This window comes from Pinus tabuliformis, chromosome 9 (genome assembly GCF_031772625.1).
Source record: "Pinus tabuliformis cultivar Carrire ecotype Pingquan chromosome 9, CPIR1, whole genome shotgun sequence".
Taxonomy (NCBI): domain Eukaryota; kingdom Viridiplantae; phylum Streptophyta; class Pinopsida; order Pinales; family Pinaceae; genus Pinus; species Pinus tabuliformis.
Genome location: NC_142307.1, coordinates 734,447,921 through 734,469,088, shown reverse-complemented (window position 1 = coordinate 734,469,088; position 21,168 = coordinate 734,447,921). Strand labels below are relative to the sequence as shown.

Below are 21,168 nucleotides of genomic sequence, written 5' to 3'. Positions count from 1 at the left end.
TTCCTCATCACAAGGTGTTTAATAGTAGTGTATTCCTTGTTGAATAATGTGAATGGTATATATAACCACTTGAGCTCAATTGTCTGTTCTGTTATCATTTAACTGGAAATATAGTGGAAAAACTGTTCACCTACAGCTACAGATAAAACTGATGTGCAAAAAGGGATCACTGTAACCTTCACACAAACTCAGAAATTTATTAGAAATTAAGAGAATATACAGGAGGGAATCCTACATCTTTTACTGTGGTATTGTGATAATAATATGGCTAAATTATGTATAACAGCTGGGGTAATTTTTGAGTAAGGAAGATATTATATGTGACTCTTTAGAGGCCTCTTTGAATGTTATTTGTCCACTGTATATATATATATTTTCTGAAGTAAAAACTATTAAGAAAACACCTACAGAAGTTTTCATACAAACTTGAAGAAAGGTCTCATAGAAGAACTTATACAAACTCAACTATCGAAGAGAAATATCTACGTTGTTGACAGGTACAGAGGAGTGAGTCCCCTAGTAGTTATAAAGGAGGATGACTAAACATTAAAATGAATATCTAGAAGATTGTAAGAATATAAACATCATTACCAATTGTTTGTTATAGGAGCATAAATAATAATAAAAACGAATCCCTCCAAGCAAAATATACAAATACAAGAGACTAATAATAATTGAAAGAATAATATCAAAATATTCAAGAAAGTACTTATCTCTAGAGAATATGTCAACTCCTTTTCGTTCAACTCTTCAAGGAGTTAATCTCGTCCTTGGTCCAAATATGTCAGGACATCCTTCCCAACAAGCATTTTCTCTAGCTTCCCAGTAACCACCAGAATACTTATGAGTGCTTTGGTCATTCTCCCTTCTGAACCAACGGGGGCTTCCATCCCTTCTCTTGCAGTTTGTAAGCCTGTCTCTGTTTCTGTTCAAGTCGCAACTTTTCAGCATTCGCTAGATCATATTCTCCACATTCAAGATGGCGTTGATCAGGTCTCAGCCTGGAATCTGTGGGTGGTAACTTCTCCTTAAGTCCAGGTGTCAGCTCATTCAATGTTATACAGTGTTCCACGGGGACTCGCCCCCCCCCCCTAGGGGTCTAGTTTCCTCGCACCTCCGCGCTCCGGGGACTTGGGGACGAGTAGGGGACGTTTCCCCACGCTCCCAAAATGAAGGAAACTCGGGGGGACGTGCCAGGGAAACGTTTCCCTTCCCTGAGGGGGCGTTTCCAAAAAGGGGGGGTGGGGACGTGAGGGGTGGGGACGTGAGGGGACGAGAGGGGGCGTGTGGGGGGACGAGAGGGCACGTGGGGGGGCATGGGGACGAGGGGGGACGTGGCACACCTTTATTGCATTAAAAACCATTTTAATTAACTAAATGCTGAACTTAATCTTTAATTAAGAGTTAATTAACGTTTAGGGTTTTGGAAAATCATTGTTTCATGTTATTAAAAACGACACCTTGAACCATGAACAACACACTCACAGCCTTTGCAGTTCGCTGAGTGCTCCACTCACAGCGTTGGATTTCACTGTTCGGATTTACAAAACAGTGCCTGTATCATTATTGATTGTATTAGGAATTGTATACAAAAGGTAAATTACCTAAAAAAAGTAGTGAATTAATACAATTTGTGAAAGTGCAAGCTAGGAGGAAAACCAAGACCTTGAATCGGTTCAATATGGTCTCTTCCCGTTCATGGTGATAGTAGGTTTAGGAAAAGAGCCTATTGTCACATGTTCTGAAAAGTGGATCTGACTATTTTGTTTCCAGGAACCAATTAACCACAAGTATGGGTGAAAAATCCGACTTGTAAAAACTTAAAAGACTGCCTCCTCGACTACCATGCATTGTGTTGATGAGACCTAACTGAATATAACATTGTTGATATAATAAGACCTGATTAAAATACAGAATGTTAATATTCCACCAGCCACCCAACTACTTTCCTATATGATTTCTCAAAATTCTGCCTTGACATCTGATTTTTATCCCATGAGAACTTAAAGGGTTCAATAAACATTCGCTCAAAGAAAGAAACAGCAGGATCTGTAAAATGGAAACTAACTAAGCAGTCTAACAATATGAAAAGAAGAAAGTAACTTCCACTTACGTGTCTATCATTTTTTGCATGAGATTGCCGATGGAAAAATCTATGGCACAACGGTTATGGCTGTCGCAAGGGTTACCTGGAACTGAATAAACAATAGACAGTCAGCCTATTACTATATTAGGCCTATGGTCTTTACTTGTGGAAAAAGCATCCAAGTTCCGTTTAGTCCAAGTTCCAAAAATGATTTCTTTTAGACTTTTTCTCTAGGTTAGTAGTATCTAAAACAGAATTGTGAAGGTATATCAGACCTATGGGCTAGTCCTTGGAAGCATTCCAAATAGGCTATTCATATTTTATTATTATCAGTTGAAAATCTAACGGCCTGCCTAACTAATATGTCAAGAACTTAGAAGTCCAGTTTCTCAAAATCATTATACATAATCCACTATAGTTCTGAGTTCTCTCTATGTTTAATTTTCTTTCTAAGAAGGACAGTTCTCTCTTTGTTTAAGTTTTCTTCTAAGAAGGATTGTATAATTTCAAATTCATTGCTTTCTTGCTCCAGGAATTCATATCAATGATCATGCTTTGCAGCTTTTCAATTCAACCCAAATTTTCATAGTGGACTCAATTAATAAATTATATTTTATATTTATAAATTTTTAAGACCCTGACGCTCCCCCACGTTTCCTAAAAAATGGTAGGGAGCTTTTGCATAGGCCGCTCCCGCGCCCCTCACTCCCTCGTAACCCCTCGTCCCGGAACCTGGTGGAACATTGATGTTATAGCAAACGAGGTTAAATTGTATCTCGTGGGACATTCTGGGGGATCATTTTTCCTCCATAAAATCGCAGCCTCTGACATATGATCATAACTCTTGGATTTTACTGCAACATCTCCCATTACAAAATACATGCTTTCATCCCACTTTCCAACCAAAGTTGCTAACTTGTCCCTACTTCTATTATGGACATAACCTTGTCCCTGGTGAGGATTTCTTTCAATAATAGCTTGTTCTTTGAATTTCAGTTTGCATGAAAGTCTATTCCCTTTGATATGCATTACTCCATAATGATCACAATTGACTTTTCCTAGAATAAGATTGTAAATTGTCGTTGTCACCTTACTCCACTGGAAAACTTCCCCATCATCAAATTCAAGAGTAAGAATGCCAACAGGTTCTACTTGAATAGATCGTCCCCAGAATTTGCTTTTCAATGTACTATCACCCCAGAAAACCCAGCCTCTCCCTCTGCAATGGCATGCAATAGTCATTGGGTGATGGCTGACCTTTTCAGAAAAGAATCGAAGGCCCTTATCAGGATAGTCAGCTTCATATGTCTCTCCTAATAAGGGATTAAAAGGTTTACATGTCCGGCCCGCTGTGGAAGCATATCCAGATACAACAAATGCAGCAACATGCAATATCCTCATCAAATGGTTACCTTGTTTCCCATATTCATATGCTCGATCAAGAAGGTGAGAATACTCCATGTCCTCAAAGCATTTTTTGTAAAGATGAAATAGGCTCATTAAAATAAACTGGAAGGCAAACTTTGGTCAAGTCTTTTCCTATGTTATCCTTGATCAATGACCACAAGCTTACATTTTTTTCTATTTCTTTAGGTTCCGGTAACCTTTTGCGCCTCTCAACATGAATATACCCAGATTCAACTAGGTCTGTGCATGTGTTAGCCCCATCCACATGTCTTCCAGACCCAGACCGAGGCAATTCAGTAGCTGAAGATTCCCTTAATAACCTAAGTGGCGATTGTCCAGCTAATGAATCTGCAACAAGGAACTCTGTTGTGTCAAAGAAGACATCATCATCCTCATCTGTATCTGCCTCAACTTCAATTCGAATTTCCTTTCCATCATCAATGTCAGATTGGGTTCCTCTGTGACAGTCGTCATGCACACTTTCACTTGAAAAATGACCACCTTCCATATGATTTTCTGTTGCATCGACAACTTTTGACTCCAATTCCATCTTTTCTTCCTCGGTCCGTCTTATAGCCTCAATTAGGGCAATATTCTTTTGCTGAAGCAATCTCAATTGTCGTTGCAAGATTGATAATTCAGATTTCATAATGGCCTCACAATCCTTAATTGCCTCGTCAGAGAGACTCTCCCTCTGTAACCGATTTCTTAGCATTTCAGTTGAAATAGTAAATTCTGGAGACTGTGGCAAGACAGCTGAGCCAACCCAACTTGATGGAAATGACTCTTTTGCAGCACGCAATGCATCTATCCATGCTTTTCTGTCTTCCGTTGTCTCTGCACGAAGATGTAATGTCTTTATTCCTGTAAAAATGTAAAACCTCTTTTCATCGGACCGACTTTCTTTGATGGAAGAAATCTTGATGTGAACCTTTCCATAATCTTTAGGATATCTCTTTTCCTCGACGAAGTGATAATTTCTCTGCTGTATATCTCGGAATGCAGGAACATCAAATGCTTGTGAAATCATATCTCTCAATGATGGGTCCTCTGAGAAATTGATCAGAGCTTCAGCAGCATTGTCTTTGAGCTCTTCTGATTCATTCTGCAACAATGACAGAAGTATGGGGACAGCCCCAACCTCTGTTAATGCTAGTCTGTCAGCACGATCATAACTCAATTGTGCAACAACACCAGATGCCTTCTCTCTAACATCATCATTCTCATCCTCCAACAGTCTCAGAAGTAGAGGGATTGCACCTGAAGCTCTGACAACAGAGACAGAATGTTTGTAGCTAGAGAGATCCCATACAACATCCGCTGCTGCAACTTTTGCTTCAACATTGGAACCTTGTAGTATCCTCACTAAGTGCTCCGCAATGGCTATAGCATTCTCTTCTGCAACTGCCAAAATACAAAAGACATCTTCAACAATTTCTTTCCCCTGGGGATTGGTTCCTTCAAGCAATTCCACAAAGAGGGGAATGGCACCAGCCTGAGCAACGGGCCTAAGATAATCAACATGGGCCGATATTATTCCAAGAGCATTCCCGGCAACAAGCTTTGCAGCCAAATCATTTTCTTTTAGCAGCTCAATCAAAACAGGAATAGCACCTGCATTCACAAGCATCCTTCTGACCCTTCTGGTGACTCCTAGCTGTCCAATTGCCTGAGCTGCCCTGACTCTAGATGCAATCCTGCCTAATTTAGCTGACTGGATTAACATGGGGATTCCACCCAAACTAGCTATTTCTCGTCGAATGTCCTTCAAGTGTGTTAATGAAGTCAATATTTCTGCAGCGATTTTCTTTACATCATCAGGGATGAAGCTATAAGATTCATTATTACTTGTGCTCCACTCCTAGCAAGAATTACTTGATTACTCTGTGTACATACGACAAGCTCCCTCAAAGCCTTGACCACCACCCTCTGCATTCTCCCTTCAGATTCTAGCAAGAGTCTTACAAGGATGGGAATAGTTCCAGAATCTCCAATAGTAGAGCTCAAATGATCCCCTCTGCGTGCAAGCCTTCCCAAGCAAAAAGCAGTTGTCTCTTGAACGGATGGAGACCCACCACTGGAAGGGAGACAGAGAAGGGCAATCAAATGTGGCACTGTTTGTTCTAAATTGTATTCCGAAGCAAACTTTGATATTCTTCCAAGCGTAATTGTGGCTCTAATTTGCACTAATTCCCTACCAGAATTCAACAATTTTACAAAGATCTTAACTCCCTGTTCCCAAGCCCACTGCTCGGTGCAATCTTTATCATGTGAAATTGCAGATAAAATCGTCGAGACCACCCCGATATCAACTTCAGGCGACTCATCTTGATCCATTGTTCCAAGCTGTGTGTTCTGTAAGTCTCCCATAATGATTCCCAAGGGTTTTTCCGTTGCCAGCCAAGAAAGATGAAATTTCGAACTGGTTATTCTGGTGTGGTGTGTTTCTAGCCCGGAGATTTCTTCCAGTTGTTGGGTTGTTTCGGCCTATCAAAATTTCAAATTTATGTGCCAATTAATGTAATCCCGATGAATTTCATTTACTCCAGTCCGCCGAACACGCATGGATGAAGGATTGCATATATTACGGCAGAACAATCTCGCGGTTCCTAAGGGAAATTCGTCGATCTTATTGCCTGGACTGCCGGAATGAATAATTGCTCTCCAGAAATATCACGCGATTAAACTAGGAATATTGTATCCACAGAAGTTTTAAAACAAAGCACTGCCACAAATTTTCTTTCAGATTCATTAATTGGGCCGATGCATATGCCAAATGAGGAGAATATTGAGATACCTACTTCGAAGAATTGTTTGCCGCAGTTTGTTTCAAAACCTCATAAACCAGATAAATGTCAGAGAAGAATCATTGAAAGAAAGAAAGAAAACCCCGACGAATAGAATTGAATTCCGATAAACAATTGAACTGTCACGGGCGTAGGAAGCGAATGCAGGTGTAAAGCAATAATTTATTTAATAAAATTTCCCTGGTCACAAGGGCAGGGGTTTGAAATTGCATTACGAAAGCAATACCAGTACCAAATAGGTTAGAAATTTCACAAAATCAAGCTTCACAATGGACAATTTTACCCAGCAGAATTTAACCGCAAAATTTACACGAGCGTAGGGCCTGTGAGGTCGCAGGGTTTGAACGACGGGCTCTGATACCATATGTAGTGACCGTACTAAATTAAAGAGCCATTACTGAACTGTGAAACTGTAAAGATGGTGAAACTGTAAAGATTACTGAAACTGTTTGAAATGGTATTAATTGATTTGATGAAGTACTTACCTGGTCTGCTACGGCTGTTGCGATGAGGACGCTACAGAACTTCTCCAGCGCTCTCGTTACCGAATGACCAAAAACCACCCAGCCAAACCGAGTATACCTAGATACTCAATCCAGTATGCTTCTCAACCGATGCATACCGTTCCCCCGTGCCCAGATACTTCAAAACAAGTAAGGCTCAATAGTTCCGAATTATAAGCAGTATGGATAAATTTCCTCTCCTTCCTCCTTCAACAGCACCCAGATCAGTTTTTCCACTTACAGCAAATACAATCTACACCATCCAAAGGCAAAGAACACCCAGCCCCCCCCTGAAACTCCTCCTCGCCATCTCCTTATGTACTGGTCATTAGCGGTGGTTGCTGTCTCTCCACCTACGAGCCCACCGCTTCCTTTCTCAGCGACACCTCCTCAACATGCTTAGTCGTATCTTTCTTTTAAGGATATATCGACATGTGTGATTTTACTTTGATTAAAATTTTATTTATTTAATTAAAATGTCCTAAGTTCATACATAGGAACTTTACTTTGATTTAATTTATCCCTTTTAATAATTTATTGACATACTTTATTAAAATTCTGAGATAGATAATTATATAACCTGATTCTTAAGAATTTACATAATTCTTTACATCTATTGTCTTTATAACCCTTTTACTTTATACTTTTAAACTTGAAATCATTGGTAATCGCTCATTAATCATGAGGTATTAAGTAATATGTGCTGATGGGTGAATGCGACTTTTCTATTTGAAGGAGTGTCAGGATATTTAATATTTTAGGTAATTTAGAATATAGTTACTAGTGCAGTGCATGCGATACATGCATATGTAGCTATCATATGCATGCATCGTATGCATGCTAATATTCTCGTGCTCTCTATATTAATGATGGGTCACTACACTATGACTCTTCATAGATCATGTCATTTTGAGTTTATCCATGTACCTATGTATATATGTAAATTATGAATACCTCCCTAGTTAGGAGGGAGCATTGAAGAATGTAACTAGTGTCGGTCTTCATAATTGTATTTGTCAAAAGAAAAGAAAAATAAATTTTATTGTAAAAGAAAAATATTTTTGAAGCATGGGTTTCATGCTCTTTTATTTATTTTCTAGGTCATAGCTTCGATTGAAGGCTTCTAGGTTTTGTCAAGAGTCAAAAGTATTTGTCACATTTATTAGACCCTTATTGGGCATTTTATCATGTAAAGAAATTTATTCTTGAGTCAATAGTGTCATTCGCACCTCCTCACCAAGTCAACCCTATCCTGATGCAGTCAGCCCAGATTAGGGCTATTTAACCCAACATAAGTAGTGTAAATAGAGGCAACTTGACTCATTTGGAAGCACACACTCACAAGTTTGATCTACAAGAGAAAGAGGATGAAAAAGGGATCAAATTGCAAGAGAAGAAGACCTAATTCAAGTTTTCTAGGGTTTTTGGGCAAGTTGCAGGGGCCGAAATTTCTGCAGTAACTGCAGGTCCGAAATTTTGTTGCTGGGGGGGCCGAAATTTTGGATTGAAGCAGTTTTGAGAAGCTGACACTTGGAGGATTTGATAGAGTTTATCTACATGAAGGAATGGCTGACTTGGTGATTGGAGGAGGTCTTTATCTAGGTCAAAAGGTCTTGGATTGTCTCATTTTGATTTGAATCTACTAATGAAAGAGTTGGACTGGGTTTTCCCCTAGATAGGGATTTTTCTCTAGATGAGTACCTATATCTTGTGTTCCTTGTTCTTGTGATCTTCATACAATTTTAATTTGGTAATTGCTTGATGAAAGATAACATAATAAAGAAGTAAAAGAAGCCAACATACATCACAAGTAATTATCTAGAAAAAACGAATCAAACCCTAATATCTACATGCATTGATTTCTCAACATTTTTTTGTAAGGTATCGATCTGTTGGCCTTCATTAACTGTCCCAATGGTGGTCCAAACCCTGCACCATGCCAGAGAATTGTAAACAGAGGGACCATAGGAGAACTCATAACCTTTTCATCACTTGCCTTCACCAGAATTTAACCAATATATGCCATTATCCTCTTGAATACAAAGTCCCTGTGCATCTCCAGAATATCATCAATTCCTTATTTAACGTGACATCTGAAAATAAGTGTTGTGGCAGTCCAATTACAGGTATACTAAATAGGACGGTAACAAAGGAGGAAAAGCACCTTCATGGATTGTATATGGTTTATACTGTATCATTCATTGTTTTTTAGTTCTTTCATTAGGGGAACCTTCCTCTCATATTCTCTACTTCCTTGTCTCTAACCAAGCACATCTTGTTGTAGCCATAGGTAGCTTTTCAAATCCTCCAAGTGAGGTAAAGACCATCTGAATAAATCATTTTAAAAGTTGAGAACCTGTAGAGCAACGTTTCTCATAGTTCCCATGGAGTTCCCAAACAATGACCAAGACTCCCAAAAATTAAGATAATGCATCTGCCAAAGAGATTCAATGATGGACTGTTTTCCAATAGTCAATATGGCCTATGATTGGGTAAAATGATTTATTATTTTTCTCTAGTTTTTAGGATCATGTCTTAGAAATACATTTTTGGAGCATAAGAGCAGTTTGGAGTGAACTGGTGTATTGATGCATAACCATATTGGATGGAACCATCAAATTATTCTTCTTATTCCAAGATTTACAGGATGAGTTAGTTGCTCATCCAAGTTGAATATGAAAATAATGATATGTTATAATTTTCTTTTGAAAAATATAATTTTTCTTATTAAGTGCATCTCATGTATTTTATGAAGAGAGTTGAATGCAATTTTTGTGGCCTGTAAACATATGCAATTAAGAAGCATGTTCCCCTAATTGATGGAATTGTTTTCTCAACTGACTAGTGTGCAAAAATTGAAGAATGTAGATGGAGGGATGCAAAACCTTAATCACTGAGTTCTGTGTAATTAGGGACTCTATGTTCTATGATTTAAGCAATATCTCCTTTGCTTGGCAATTCGATTAGGCTTACAAATCTTGGGTTTGTTTGCACTGTTTGTCTTTTGGCAGTGTACAGTTCATGGGACGTGGGGAAGTTGCAGTGTTTTCTATGGATCAAAAAACGTTTCGAAGGACCAGGTGTTCAGTTTTGTGCTATTGGAGACAGCATGGAAGAATGTCAAGCAGCTGAGAATCTGGGATGGCCTTTTGTAAAGATTGATCCAGTCCTAGAAGGAGGGCATCGGTTTCCAGGACTCTCTCTTTCTACGGTGAAGCACTATTTGCATTGCATATATGGCAGCTCTGAGAGCGACGAGGAGAGATGATGAGCTTCTGTTGTGTTTATTCTTTGCAAGTAATTAAAACCTTTTATGACTCCTTATTAGCAAAGGATTTATTTTGTCCTTTTCGACTATAATTTTTTTGTTTGAACTCTGAACGCTAGTTGTACTAGAATATTCTTTGATACTTTACAATGAGACGCATGTTGGAACTTGGATTTGCTCTATTTTCAATTTGGATGGACAGATATGCCCAGCTGAATTGTTCAACGAAGGATCGATCCAGGCACGGGATCTAAATTGCTGTGCACTGTATATATCGTTCATGTGATCTTATGCAGACTGATCTCTCTTGATTTTAATTTTTTGAATTTTGATTTCATAAAGACGTGCGTAAATTTTTAAAGATACTAGAGTCGCCAGTTTTAATTTTAATCAGTGTTCCGATCAATTTCAACTTAAGCCCATGATATGCATGATTGTCAAATGAGAATTTGTAATTGCATGTAATAAGCATCCTGAGGATCAAAATGATGACAAAATAATGGGAAATAAGTATAGGATCATAAGATTCTCATTGTTAAATGAATGATTCAAATTAGAAAACCCTAAATTGAATGCAGAACATCACAAGTGAAACTAGTTATTGAGGCCATTTTTGAAAATGACGTTTTATCTGCAACTCTACAAATAACTAATTTAAAAATCCTAGTAACTAGTTTGAAGATTGTCCTAAACATTCAGATTAAGATGCAGCACTGTGGAACAGCTTGTGAGTGTAATATTAATTTTTGCCTTGGAAATTATTGATCTAGAGATGAAAGTGGAAATATTCTATATAAGTATAGAACTCTATGAGAATGACATATTGCCTTGCCATTGTGCCAACTGCTGCATTTTTGAAGGTAGTTATTAACTTAGGGAGCATTCAAACCAGATCTCTGTCTAGAATTAAAAGGGACTGTTCATTTTTTTGCAAAAGAAACAAGGATATATAGATTGCAAATGTGAAGAGATAAAATAAGAGCTCTGTATACATTTTATTTCCCTCCCATATTATAAACTTCAGTCGTTAGTTTGAGATTAAGTGACTACAGAAGAGTGCATATTTCTGTGTGGGCATAAACAGGCATGAGTTTGCCAACTGCACTAAGGATTGAGTTAACAAGTGGAGAAATTCAACTTTTTCATTGAGTCCATTCTTTCTGGCCAAGCAAATTTATGCTTTGATCCATTCTTTTTTCAAAATTTTGGCAATACAGATCATTTTAAAATGGCCAAAACCTAGTGGAAAAGTTCCATGTTCAATCTTCTCATTAATGAAGTGGAACTATAACTTCCAGCAAAATTACTACCAAATTTGGTGAAGAATTTCCACCAAAAAGGGGTTGAGTTTGTCCATTTAACTCCATTGCTATAGTATGTTTAGCATAATAGTTGATAAATGTTGAGTCCTATTACTGATTTTAGTAGTGCTTGACATAAATAGAATGGAAGTCTGTTGATGGTAAAGATGAATGAAGCTCAACATCTATTTATGCGTCATTGGTGATTAAGTTCATAATGTATGCGTCATTGATGATTAAGTTCATAATGTATAACTTAAGTCGTCTTTGATCTTGCATTTATGCTCATGTTGATTCCATTGTCATTTATACTCATATGTTGATTCTATTGTCATTGAAGTTATGACCAGCCATTGGCACATCATAGTTAAAATAGTTTAAAAATAACTTTCTTAAATTTGCATTGTTCACAAACAAGTGTACATTCCAATGTTATATGCATCATCGTACAAATTTATCGGCAAGGGTCAGGAATATAAATTATTGGCAATATTGTAGAAAATATCGGAAATTATTGGAAAACTTAAAAAATACAATAATAAATTTTCAAATTTTTAAACATCTAAAGCAACAAGAACATTAAACAAACATATTACTACCTAGATATGAAAACAAAACTGATATATAAGATGTCAAGTGGTATATCACACATTGACACTAAAATATGATATATGTAAGTCTGATTTTTTGATAGAATAATAAAAAATCACATCAAACCAAAAATAAATGGATCTCATGAGACATCTCGATACTACAAGGATGATCATAATGCATTAAGGTATTAACGATTCCTTCTACTCTTTTTACAAGCAAAGGTCACCATTGTTAGTTTTCCTTTAGAAGAAATATGTGGAGGTGTTTAGGCGAAGGTGCAACTCTTGGGTCTAAGGTGGATGTTGAAGTGGGTTTTCTTCTGACTCTTCCCTTAGTTGCTTGTCTCTATGGAGGTGGTTTCTTGTCTTTGTGGCGGTGGTGGTTGTTGTACACTCTTAATGACCTCTAAATATATTTCTTGAAAATGGAACATTCTTTGATTGCTCATCCTTGAACACATCAATATCACACTCCAATCACTTAGGTGTGTTGTCCATAATAGGCCTCTTGATCTCCACCCTCCATGGACTTATGGTATTAATAACATCTAATGAAATGACATTTGTTTCATGAACTTTCTCAATTTGCTTCATCGTTATCTAAGATTGTAGTAGACAAACACCATGCTATTAAGGTGATGGATATGTAACCTATATGCGGGTCAATTTGTAATTAGAGATTGATGTCACATGGGCATAAAGCATCAATGAAATTATAAAAAAATAAGTTTCAATTTGAACATTTCTAATCAATTGCACTTCTTGAAGTGGATTTTGTCAAACACTCCAATAACATTCACACCTTAAAGAGTTACAAGTTTGACTAAGCACTTGAATGGCAAGTTTTTGTAACTCTAGGACTCTTATGTGACCAACCAAATCTCTGCAATAGATAAATGGAAAAGAAAGACAATGAATTATATTTTCATCGAGTAACAATTATATATAAAGGAAAGACACTGAAATTCAAAAGTTTGAAAGAAGTTTTACTTGTAGCTTACTTGGCAACCTAGTGGCCTTGTCTTGAATATCCATATCATAAGCAATGTCCCAAAACCAACTTATATGTCTCCATTTATTTTAAAATATCTAAGCGTTTAACAGGGGTCAACTGTTGAAATTCAAATGAAAGATGAATTTCTTATCATGGTAATTACTGGGGATTATATATGTGTGTATTTTCCAATTAGCTTTTACTTCATTCATTAAATCATCAAGAAATTACACAAATTCAATGCACAAAAAGACAAGAGACATAAGAAATTAGGCTCCAAGCTTGGGTAAAACCGCACAAGGGGGAAAACCCAAAAAACCTTCTCTTATAGAACAAGATAAAAATGAGATATCCAAGACCAAGACTAGACTCAAAATTGCCACCAAAATTCCAAGTTTAGCCCTCCTCCAAGTCACCTCCACACTCACAATCAACGAAGGTCAAACTGCATCAAATCTAGTCATTATTTCAGGCCTTCCTAAAATCTCAATCCTGAAACTTTGGGCCTTCCTGAAATCTCGCTCTTGAAAGTTTGGGCCTATAATTTGATCATAATTTCGTCCTTTCTTTACAGAAAAATCTTCCACATGTGCAAGCTCTTTCTTCCTTTCTTTTTCATCCTTTTTTCTCCATTAGTTAGGTGCAAAATATATGATGATGATGATGATGAGTGAATGTGCTCCAAAGTGATTGAATTTTCCTCTATATATATCAATCTAGGAGGTCGAATAAGTGGCTCTTGGAAGTCCAGGCCAACTAGTACATTTTGGTGGACTTTGACTTGATAAAAATTCCATTTTTTTTTCTTACAAGTGTCCAAATGGGACATGACCCAAGTACATTTTCTTTGGCTCAAAATAATTTATTTTTGACTCTTATAAGCATGAAGAACATGCTTTGACCAAAAATAAAAAATAATAAAAAATATAATCAATGATAAAAATTACATTTTATTACATTATGAAGATTGACACTAACATTTCTCAACGCTCCCTCTTAACTAGGGTGGTATTCAAAATGACACAATAGGATATTCTAAAGTTGAAATATTCATATAAGAAAGGATCCGGATTGATAAGCATCAATGATGATTTTTCATCATCATAACCAACATTGTCAAAATAGGAAGGCCTTGACTAACAACCTCTATCTCTCCACTAGATCAGAGCACAATGTTGGGAGGCATAAATTTAGACACCACCGCCTCTCTAGGCACATACCCCATCTAGATGTTTACCGAGTATGTCCTCACATGACTATTTCCATACCAGGAAATATCAGTCCTCATGATTTCTTATCTTGGATTAATGTACAAAGTACAAATCATCAAAGAATATTGGTCTCAGATGCTTATCTAATCCACCATTCTCCTTACCAGTTCCTTTACTAAGGCTTACGATTGTTAGTCGTGGCCTAGTACATGACACATGGAGAATACAATGTCCACCCTCACTTCCTCTCAAACATGGAGAAATAAGCACAAGCCTAAGCTTGTCTAAAAAATGCTCATCAATGCATCGACTACCTATTCTTCTATGGAGATATGTTGTAGCTTCTTGGCTCTTATTTTCATCATGTCATAATGAGCTTCAACCTTCCTATTTTTCAAACAATTTTCATATCGAATTCAACGTGTCATCAAATAGTCTATCACAACATGCAACCAAAAAACTTCTCAACTGATTGTATCAATTGTCACATCTTCTGCCACAAAATTTTGCTTCACGCTCTTCCAAGAAATCATATCAGTTCCTAATCATCTATCAACATCAGTATTTTCAACACAATCAATGTGTCCTTGAACTGAATCAATCAGTTGTTGGTACAATAATAACAAAGTTAACCAAATTTTTGCTAAAGGGTATTACCTTAGGTCTATCATCTCCTCTTTTGGTCACAAGCTTCTTTGAGTTTTTTGCCAAACTTCAAGTAATCAAGATCTTACAACTCCCCCAACTGAGATAAGCGAACTTCTTGCTTTCATGCTGCCATTTAAAACTGCTTTGTTTTTCTTCAATTATGTTTATTAAAATGTAGAGAAGTCTTCATGCTTTGTTGCGTTCTTCCAATTCTTCCTTTTGCCTGTCAAGACTAGATAGTTATTGTCTTGACTTGCAAGTTGTATCAAAAGACTATGAAAGAACAAGAAGGAAAAGTACAAAGACAATAGCATTAGTCGTAATCAAGGAGATGCAGAGTACTTATCTTTTGAGGAAAGTCAACTCCCTCTTAATCTTGGACTTGTTCACCAACCTTGTTCCCCTATCAACATGATGTCATTCATGTTATTCTCAAGAGCTAGGTTTTCATTTTATAGAGGAAACAATTAGTTATGGTTTCTATTCCTAGGGTTTCCTAACTCAAACCTTTGTTAGGGTTTACAAACCCTAGATTCTCCACAATATACAAGATCTGCCATTTAAGAATTGCAAATTCTACAAGCATACTTAGAGAGTTAGATGCAACCATAGAGATGTTATTGTCAATCTTTCTGTGAGATGGAAATCATTTCATTTATTGATCACAAAAACCTAGTCTTCTTATGCAAGGAAGGAATTTGTATGCTAACATATCAACAATATTTGATATCTACACAAACCCTTTTTCTAACATATCTTTATCTTTCAAGAGAGTATAGGATTGTTAGCTTACTCATGACCTAAAAGACTTAACATTATGTGTACTATAGTTAGCATAGGTCAATAGTTGCAAATATTATACATACCTCTTTATTATCCGTCCATCATTGCAGAGATCTGATTTTTTGACCTTCTCTTCAGTTGACGCGTCTTTTTCTTACTATAGAGATACTTCAAACCTTTTCAAACTTCAGTGAATCAGATAGGTCAACCTTGTTGATGTGGTTCTTCTTTCTTTTATGCATAAGAAGGAAATCTTGCTTCATGTATTGGTGTCATAGGGATAAGCTTCAAATAACATGTCACATTTCTTCCATAGAGCTCCCAACATCTCAAACTAGGATATGAACCAAGGAAACTTCTTAGAGTTGCCTCAAGGATATATGTTTGCAACGAGCTTGGACTTGTTAACTCTACAATGTGATCCATAAGAATCTTTAGTAACTATGTCTTCATATATTCTTCTAGAGCATGGTAAACATACTAGTTTAAACACTTCAGACTAAGGTTTAGTCCTTTTCCTTGAGTATGAGATAATGGATCAACTCCTTGTAGTGTTTATCACTGAATAGTGAACTTATGATATCAATTAATGGTTTTCCATAGGGGCTCGACCCTTTTCTTTGATATGTTTTTGTGCCACAAACATGAACTTCATATATCTTTAGATTTTCTGTCACGGTCCTTGATACAGGGAGATATAACAGTGCCTCTTAATGTGATAGTTCGACTCCTCAAAAGTTTGGATTTTTACAACAAAGTTTATATACAACGTCACAAGTTTTTCCTTCATTGTTAATTTCACTGTCATCTTCAAACTATAATAGGCATAAGCTCTTCACATATGTCATGAAGATGATGATTGCTAGATAACAAACTTTTGTCCTTTGCATACATCTTGAAGTAATGTCTTTAGAAAATTTCAGATGCTTTGTAAATGCCATCAACTTGTCACGGAGATGTTTAGCCAATCCGTGTGTGTGTGTGTGTGTTCTATGTCACAAAGATATAGGTGTCATAAGGAGCATGCTTTATTGCAGGAAGATGTACCATTGAAACTCACATCGACACTAAGAGATATGCTTTTTGCATCACAAATAAACTTACATTACTTCATTTTCTTATAAGAGGGAGGACACACAAATCATATATATTCTTCCTTATGTATTTGTATATTGCAGAGATGAATTAGTTCAGTCCTCAAAGATATATAGCTTCAGAACAAAGATTTGGATTACTTTTCTTGGATTTGACTTAGAAATTACTTCCACATATCAAAAGTTTTCGGATTATACTGCTCTAATGAACCACAAGAGATAGATTTGATACTTCTAAAGTAGTTTCAGATGACAAATAGTTTTGGAATTTGAATTAGCCTTACAATTTCAAACTTTAATACCAGACATGTAGCTTGAATACTCTCCAATATTTTCGCTATCTTACAAGTGTTCTTGACATAGACTTAAAGCTTTGATAGTATGATCTTCCTTCATGAACCACAAAGAATTAGGATTGGATCTTCCACAAACCTCTAGATAGTTTATATCTTTGTCATAGGGTTTCCATACGATTCGTATCTTTGTTAGACCACAGAGTACTTGGAGTACTCTGACACACAATTATGATCTTCTATTACACCACAAATAATTTAAATTACTTCCACAACATCATCACAGATTTTGATTGCTTCACAAATTTGTATCTTTTTCAATGTATCACCAGAGGCTACCACAAGTTTGGATTATTCCTTTTTTTGCTCTGATTATTTATTTAGCCCTGCTTAGGGTTTCTTCACTAATGCTTCCTATGTCCACCATAGCTTTGAAACCATGTTCAAATGCAAATGAAAGATGAATTTCTTATCATGGTAATTACTTGTGATTATATATGTATGTATTTTCCAATTAGATTTTACTTTATTCATTGAAGCATCAAGAAATTACACAAATTCAATGCACAAAAAGACAAGAGATACAAGAAATTAGGCTCCAAGCTAGGGTGAACCCCACAAGGGAAAAACCCAAAGTCAACAAAGGTCAAACTGCATCAAATCTGGTCCAACTTCTTCACTTCTTGAAATTTTGGGCCTTATTGAAATCTCGCTTCTGAAATTTCATGCCTGTAACTAGATCAAATTTTTGTACTTTCTTTACAGGAAAATTTTCCACATGTGTGAGCTCTTTCTTCCTTTATTTTGTGTCCTTTTTTCTCCATTAGTTAGGTGCATAAGATATGATGACGATGATGAGTGAATGTGCTCCAAAGTGATTGAAATGTCCTCTATATAAATCAATCCAAGAGGTCGAATAGGTGGCTCTTGGAAGCCCAGGCCGACTTGTACATTTTGTTGGAAACTAGATCGCTACTAAGGGGGGAGGGTGAATCAATAGTGAAGGAAGTTATAAAATTTTCTCCAAATTATCAATCATTTAAACCATGCATATACTGAAACACAAAAACATAGATCAAAGCATCAACCATAAACATGAACCATGAAAGCATTCAACACAAAGGACACAAATACTTCTGTTGGAAAACCCTCTCCAGGGAAAAAAATCACCTGCTATTGCTATGCTACTCAAATATTCATTATGCTAGGAAAATTATTTACATAGAGTTACCATTGGCTACTATCAAATGTAGATCTCTTTCTCATGTGGATCTACAGACTACCATCCATTGGAATCCACCACGATCCTCACCCGGTTACTCCTAAACTATCAATCAAATCTACACATTCCTATCTGCTGGAAGCCTCCACGACCAACAACCCTCACCCTGTTTCTTCCGAACTATCCAACTACCATTGGATTGAGAAAACTGCTCACTTATATTCACTTCACCAAAGTCCTGCAAATCTGCTCCTTTATGTGGTTCTCGTTTCATACATTTTTAGAATAGAACCGAGAACTGCTCAACATGAACACCACATCAACGTATCTTTGAACTACACAATCAAAATCCAAAACTACACCAAAAACTGCATCACAATCTCACCAAAACGTTGCTTAAAATACTGTAACCAACACATCAACTAAAACCCTCTTTGCATCAAGTAAAACTACTCTCAAATGACTGTTGCACACAAACAATAAAATGAAGAATATTCTAGGAGAAAACCAATCTCCAAATACTCCTACAATCAACATCTATTTCACCTCCTTTCTTGCTGCACAAAACACTGGTTGAAGCATACTAAAGCTAACTACTGCAACACCTGCAATTTGCTTCAAAAAATAAGCTTCACAGAACTCTCACAACTTGCACACAATCCTCCAATCTCTCACTCACTCAACACATCAAGAGAATCAACCATACTATCATTGAGCTTTCTCCAATATATGGATGAACTGATGTGCTCAACTCAATAATTACTAAGAACTATTAAGCTCCACAAATTTTGTTCATATGCTTGATTTGATCTGGATTCATCTTTTTAACTAGATCATACCACTAACTCCACTTCATGAAGGATATTGTCCATGCTAATCACATTCTATAATCTCATTAACCTTTTTCCAACCTTTATATGATGAGTCCCAAACAAGACAAGCCGAAAAAACAAATAAACACCCAATGTGCAGAAGGAATGCAGAGAAAAACTCGCCTTAGGCCATAGTCGTAGGCACAACACTAGCTGAGCTCGATTAGCTACATGCGTAGGCCTGCTTCCTAGCGACTAGAGCCTCTCAGTCACATGCATAGAGTTATCTCCATGCAACTATGACAAAGGATAAGAAAACTTACTAAACTTAACTCATAACTCTAACAAACTTCTTGGACACCTTGATCAACTCCTAAACACACCTCCAAGCCTCCGTGATAAGTCTGCAACTGATGACATAGACAAAATCCCTTTGCAACAAGTCAATGATATACAAACGCTAGTATGCCAAACTACTCATCAAGACCAACACCTCTAGCTCCTCAAGCAACAATAAAAACATGTCCAAACACCTCCAACACCTGTAGCAACATCTATGACACTTGTATCAACATCTCCAACACCGGCAACATCAACACCAAGTCATCCAGCTGCCTCCAACACCAATAGAGGCACCTCCAACACATGTAGTGTTAGAAAATCAGAAATGAAAAAATATTCTATTATATAGATAATTAATTGTGATTATTTTATCTTTATGATCTTATTTATCTTTTAATTCATCATGAAAATACCAAAACAATAACACAAGCACAACAAATGTAGGCAGACATCCAGGGAAAAACCCCTATCTAGGGGAAAACCTAGTCAACAATTCTTCCTTCAATAGTTTCTTGAGATAATCCAAGACTCTAGATCCAGACAAAGATTCCTTCCACACCAAGTCAGTCCTCAATCCTTCTTGCAAATGGCAACCTTCACAAGTAACTTCGACCCTATAGCTTCAACAACTTCGATCCACTAGCAGCTTTGACCCAGGAGCAGTAGCAACATCAACTTCAATCAAACTTGGAGAACTTCAATCTCCCTTGATACACCTCAGAATGGATTGAGACTTGTCCCAAAATGTCGGGTTTGAGCCCTTTTATCTTCCTCTACAAACTCACACTTCTTTCCAGCTTCTTTTTCAACCCTTAGACAATTTCGCACTTCCCAACTTCCAACTTCAAAGATCGAACTATATGAGAGAGAATGAGATGCTCCAAATGAATTCGAACTCCTTGTATGTATAGCCCTTCTGTGAGGTCAAATTACTTGTCTTGAGGTTGGCTTGGTGTGGAGGAGACTAAATTCATTTTTGACTAAAAAATAATTCTTTTTACATGATTTGAAAGCCTAAGAAGGGTCTCTTTAAATGTATAATGACTCTAGTGACTCAGAATAAATCCTAGAAGTCCTCAATGGGGAATTTGACCTAAAACATGATGACCCAAGCATGAAACCTATGCTTTAACAAGTCATAAAAATATTTTCTTCATTCTTTTGATAAGTACATCTCAAATACATTTATGAATACCAAACCTAATTACAAATTTCAACACTCCCTCTTAACTAGGGAGGTATTCACTAGTACAAGTACAAGGAAGAACTCAGAACACATGAACCATGAAGAAGTTTATGCACTGCAATGCCATGGACTAGATTCCTAACCAGGGAAATCTATCCAAGGTCCTCCAACAATTTAAGCACAAAATTCCATAAACTAGATTCCTGACCAGGGAAATCTATCCAGTGGGACTAAGATGGACTAAAGCCTTTTCCTATCTAGGTACCATCAGACTTACTTACTAACCATCAACTCAGGGATCTAGGTGCATATCCGAGGTTAGAGCTCCATGAACAACGCCACCCTCTCTACTTCGAGAACTACACATCAACACAAAGTGCCAACCAGATGTCCTCCCATGCAATGTCTTACACATAAAGCCTCCACTTCCTAATTATTCCAATCAGTAACAAGTCCTCCCCGATCAAACAGATTGGAAACAAATCTCTCCAATTAAACTGATCGACAACAATTAAGCATGTGAAAACATGCCATCAAACTTTAGAGAGTTTGACCTGTACAAACACAAACACCAATCAGTAACAAACTTTCATATGTACATAAATACAAACCTCTGGG

General features: G+C 36.9%; 1 pseudogene across 1 annotated transcript; it reads right to left on the bottom strand.

Moving 5' to 3' along the window:
• Positions 1–750: 750 nt before the first annotated feature.
• Positions 751–6,270, bottom strand: LOC149150793 (oxysterol-binding protein-related protein 2A pseudogene; annotated as a pseudogene). The gene is made up of 3 exons (XR_016263247.1): positions 3,992–6,270; positions 2,835–3,949; positions 751–1,055 (listed from the first exon to the last, which is right to left on the bottom strand). The product of XR_016263247.1 is annotated as an oxysterol-binding protein-related protein 2A pseudogene (transcript).
• Between the last annotated feature and the right edge of the window lie 14,898 nt (positions 6,271–21,168).